Source organism: Octopus bimaculoides, chromosome 24 (genome assembly GCF_046866305.1).
Source record: "Octopus bimaculoides isolate indiv1 chromosome 24, ASM4686630v1, whole genome shotgun sequence".
In the NCBI taxonomy this organism is placed as follows: domain Eukaryota; kingdom Metazoa; phylum Mollusca; class Cephalopoda; order Octopoda; family Octopodidae; genus Octopus; species Octopus bimaculoides.
In genome coordinates this window covers 22811081-22817080 of record NC_142951.1, presented here as the reverse complement: position 1 = coordinate 22817080, position 6000 = coordinate 22811081, and positions in this window count along the sequence as shown.

Genomic DNA, 6000 nt, shown 5'->3' with positions numbered 1-6000 from the left:
CAAATTTGGTAGGAGTGGGAGGGGGGATCTAGTCAATTACATCGACCCCCAGTGTTTCACTGGTACTTACTTTATCAACCCTGAATGACGAAGTTGACCTCGGTGGAATTTGAACTCAGAACGTAGTGACAGGTGAAATGCCACTAAGTTTTTCATCCAGTGTGCTAATGATTCTGCCATCTTGCTGCCTTCAGCCAGACCAAAATAATGCAACGTATTCTGTCCATTCCTCTAACAATGGTTCTGCCATTTTACTGCCTTTTTGTATATACTTACCTAATCCCTTCACCTCCTAAAGAGCATAAGCTATGTTTTATGTTTAGTCTTTTATCTTGTACTTGTTTCAGTCAATAGACTGTGGCCATGCTGGGGCAATGCCTTGAAGTATTTTTAGTCAAATGCATTGACCCCCCACCACCACCAATACTTGTGTTCTTTAAAAGCCTGGCACTTATTCTATTGGCTATTTTTGCCAAACCCCAAATTTACAGGGTCGTGCATGGGAAGCAGGATAAACATAAACACACACGCACACACACACACACACACACACACACACACACACACACACACACACACACATGACAGGCTTCTTTCAGTTTCTACCAAATTCACTCACAAGGCTTTGGTTGACATGAGGCTATAGTAAAAAGCACTTACTTACCCAAGGTGCCATTCAATGGGACTGAACCCAAGACCATGTGGTTGGGAAGCAAACTTCTTACCATACATCCACGCTTGTGTCTATCAAGGATCTTTCTCTACTGTTCTTGACTCTGAGCTGTCTTTCATTCAGGGCATGGCCTTCCCTCCTGAGAGAAGGCTTTCCTTTCCCAGTTCTTGATGGTTTTGAATTGTCATCAATACTTTTGTAACAGGTTAGGATGTTGGTCCTCTGCAAACCTATTTCTACCTCTGAGTAGCAGTAATCCTTATTAATCTGGCCTCTATCCTTTTACCTGTCACACATCAGAGACCCTATCAGGGGCTTGAACTCCACTAGTATAGATCTCAGTGCTATTGAGTCATACAAACCACCATACTGCAGTAAAGACTGAACCTTGTGGTGGACTGGACCTATATATATGTGTGTGTGTGTGTATCTATCTATCTATCTCTCTCTCTCTCTATATATATATATACTCTTTTACTCTTTTACTTGTTTCAGTCATTTGACTGTGGCCATGCTGGAGCACTGCCTTTAGTCGAGCAAATCAACCCCAGGACTTATTCTTTGTAAGCCTAGTACTTATTCTATTGGTCTCTTTTGCCGAACCGCTAAGTTACGGGGACGTAAACACGCCACCATCAGTTGTCAAGCGATGTTGCGGGGACAAACACAGACACACAAACATACACACGCATATATATATATATATATATATATATATATATATATATATATATATATATATATATATATATATATACATATATATATGACGGGCTTCTTTCAGTTTCCATCTACTTACAAGACTTATGTCGGTCCGAGGGTATAGTAGAAGGCACTTGCCCAAGGTGCCACGCAGTGGGAATGAACCCGGAACCATGTGGTTGGTAAGCAAGCTACTTACCACACAGCCACTCCTGTGCCTATATATATATATATATATATATATATATATATATATATATATATATATATATATATGGATATATAAAATAATAAAGGTAGCTAGATGCAATATAAAAACAAAAAGGAAAAATTCAATTGTCACTAATAATGACTGAGAGTGCATTGTAGCACCTACATTACAAGAAATAAGCGTCAAAGACTCTTATAGACAATACTTGTTGGTACACCAAACATTTCGACTGTTTTTGTTATGCTAGCACCTGCCATACAAGCACCAACAATTTGACCTCTTTGAAAGTCCGATAGATCTGTGATTTTAATGAATTTTAATTACCTTTTTCTGATAATATCTGAAAAGAATCAGCAATTTTAGCAAATCATATTAAGCAACACTAATAATAAATCGAAAACCATAAAAATAAACAAGCTTTTGATGGTTTTATAGACATTTCAAAATTATGATGCTGTGATGCTAGGTGTTTCCATTATTTTGTCCAACCCCTGCAAGGTTAGCAAGTCTGAATGACTGCCTCCCACCAATGGTGACTTCACGGGATGTTTACCAACACTTTACAGGGACAGAATCACAAACTCTGAGTTCTTGAGAAGTGCCAATCTATATAGCTTGCAGGAAATTGAGATAAACAGCTATGAAATGCATACCATCAGAGGGACAAAGAAAGAGATCCCAACCCCACAAAAAAACATGGCGTACCACCTTCAGAGAAGATCTGAAACAATTCAGCATCATTTGGAAAGATGCAGGCAACTATGCATAAAATCTGCACAGCTTGCAGGAGTTTGTGGTGAAAGGATGTGTGACACTTGCAGTTCATGTTTTCCAGCTGCCAGAAGGATGAATACCCAAGACAGCTATGCAATGTGTACCATCAAAGGGATTAAAAAAATGAGGAAAACCCAAGAAGATCTGAAGCAATTAACGTCACCTGGAAAGATGCAGGCAACTATGTTCAAAATTAGGATTATTGGAGACATCTTGTTGTCCAACGTACATGTTGACTGTATGGGAGAGACTCAGACTAACATATAGTGTATCTAGGATTACATTATCTAATGTATTGTCCTTCCTTTTCAAAAGAAGGAGAATATTACTTGGGAGAATCTTTAGCTGCTACTTCTTGCAGATCAAGTGACCATTTAGAGCAATGGTTCTCAACTGGGGTCCATATGACCCCTAGGAGTCCATGTAAGAGTTTTGGGGGTCCACACAAACAAAATAGTAAATTAGGAATCCACAGTAGTATTTCAAGGGTCCATGAAAAAATGTTACTTAATATGTATTTATTGCAAGAAACAGGTTTCTTTCTCAAACGTTTTACATAGTTCAACCTACACAAGTGAATGCGTGATGAACAAATAGGAATTTTGAAAGAAGTATCTATACAACTAGTTTATAAACATTGTCTACATTATTTACATATGACGGATATTTGTCCTCATCTTGTTTGTTGTTAACACAACGTTTCGGCTGATATACCTTCCAGCCTTCATCAGGTGTCTTTGGGAAATTTCGAACCTGGGTTCTCATTCCTGAGGTATTTTTCGATGTTGTTGTTGCTGTTGTTGTTGTTATTATTATTATTATTATTATTATTATTATTCAGGTCACTGCCTGGAATTGAACTCGGAATCTTGGGGTTAGTAGCCTGCACTCTTAACCACTATGCCATATGTCCATGGGCATATAGCATAGTTGTTAAAAGCGCGAGTTTCTAACCTCAAGATTCCAAGTTTGATTCCAGGCAGTGATCTGAATAACAATAATAATAATAATAATAATAATAATAATAATAATAATAATAATAATAACATCGAAAAATACCTTAGGAATGAGAACTCAGATTGGAAATTTCCCCAAGACACCTGATGAAGGCTGGAGAGTATATCAGCCGAAACGTTGTATTAACAACAAACAAGATGAGGACAACTATCCGTCAAATGTAAATAATGTACATAATTCCTCAGCTCTTAAATATAGAACTGTACTTTATAAACATTGAAAGGTTATAGGGGTCCACCAGAATAAAATAGTAACCAAAGGGGTCCACAAATAAAAAAAATGGTTGAGAAGCTGTGATTTAGAAGCCTTGTTATGGGCTTAGAGTAAAGACACTCCAACCATGACTGTGTCATCTATGTGCAGGGAACTGAACCCAGAAAGGCATCATCCATCATCCACTCAACGTGTTCGTCTTTTGATTGTGTGATTCAGGATGGGAAGGTGAGGATTTGACTGCTATTTCTAGCAAATCGTGTAACCACATAGAAGCTGCTTTGATGACGTAAAGACTTGGACACCTCAGTGATGGTGGTGATGGAAGTGATGAGGTGGTGGGGGTGGATAAGTTGTAAGATGTGTAATAAATATATGATGTATCTTAAGTGTGTAGATGGATGTATGGGTGTAGGAGTGGGTGGCTGGTATGACATAATTAGGACTTAATTACTTGCTGCAGAAAATATCTCGTCAGGAAATTCAATTATCACAAAATGGAATCGATCGTTGAATAGGAAAACAAATTCAATGTGTGAATGACTCTGTGTGTATGTGTTTGTGTGTATGTGTGTGTATGTGTGTGTGTGTGTGTGCGTGTGATATGTGTGTGTGTGATGTGTGTGTGTATGCATGCAATGTATGTCAATATGTGTTGAATGGTGTAGTGATGGCGATGGTGTTGATGATGATGATGACGGTGGTGGTGGTGGTGGTGGTGTTATTAATGATGAGGATTATGGTGGTGGTGATGGTGATGATGGGGATTGTAATGATTATGGTAGTGTTAGTGATGGTGATGATGATGATGGTGGTGGTGGTGGTGGTGGTGGTGGTGGTGATGATGATGTTGGTGGTGATGACAATAGTGATGATGATGATGATGATGGTTGTGATGATGATGGTGGTGGTGATGATGATGTTGAAATTTATCAATATTTCTCGTGTGAACATGATTAATAATTGGAAACAGTTTGGAAATAATAGGGTATGTTGTTGTTGTTAGTGGTTGTGGTGGTGGTTGTGGTGGTGGTGGTGGTGGTGGTGGTGGTGGTGGTGGTGGAGATGTTGGTGTTGGTGTTAATGTTACATTCATGGAGTTGCAGCTGTTGTCAATGGCGACGATGGTGGTGAAATTGCGTCAGTGTTGTCATTGTCGATGATGATGATGATGATGACGAAGTTGGTTAGAAGCGGAGCAGTTGTGTAATTACCACCCTTGCTACTGCCACCGCTGCCACCATTGCCACCACCACCACCACCACCACCACCGCCGCCACCACCACCACCATCATTGCTTTATGTCTACTTTCCATGCTTTTGTGGATCAGATGTGCTGTCATGGAATGTGTCAGTTCTTCTGGATGTGGCTCAGAAGACATCTTGCTCATACATTTCATATTTAGGCTTGGTACACAAGGTTGGGTACCTTTCCTAAAGCCAGTCACTTTTACACCACGGACTCGGTGCATTTTATCATAACACCAACATAAGACAAGTCATCATGTTTTCAATAAGATACAACTTAAATTTCCTTCCAGCCTTATGTTTTCTCCATTCACATGATAACCACTTTTCAGAGGGTATTGAGTGCATTTTCTTGTGGTGTTAGTACTTGTGAGGATGCCCTGCAGCCTGTAAAGCAGAAACGATCTCTAAACACTAAGTTGCTTCTGTGTATTCTGGGATAAAGTGACCAGCAGAGTTGGCTGAAGTCAGAGAGAATGCAAAAATTGGTAAGAGAGAAATGTAAGTCTGAAGGGGAAGAAGGGAGGGTAGTGTGAGTGGGTTGATAATGTTGAAGAGGAAGGAGGGACAAGAGAGATAGTAATGACAGTGTGTAATGAGAGAGAGAGAGAGAGAAAGTAACAGTGATGTGTAATGAGAAAGACAGGAAAGGTAGGGTGTAATGAAGGTGTAGCAGGAATATTCAGCAATCACCTGATGTCACAATTCACCCATGTGATCAATAAAATCTGACCAATCACGACTTTGTGTGGGATAGGTTCCAATGACAATCTCATCTTTTGGCACTCTTCCTTTGAGCCTATCGATCAGTATAAATTCAGTACACAGTGACTACAGACTGAGAGCTTTGGGATGCAGCAGAGAGAGCATTGACAGACACTGTAAGAGTTGGCCAACAGAGACAGTGGACAAGGTTTAATGACATTGAAAGTAAGGACAGAGTGTAATGAGAGAAAGAGGGGGGGGGGGAGAAATGAGAGGGAGTAATGAGAGAGACGGAAAAGGAGAGTGTAATAGGGTGTGATGAGAGAAAAAGTAATAAGGTTTAACGAGGTAGAAAGTAATGATAGAGTGTAATGAGAGAGAAAGAGGGAGAGAGAGAGGGAGGGAGAGAGGGTGGGAGAGAGAAAGAGAGAGAGTAATGGTAGGGTGTAATGAAAGA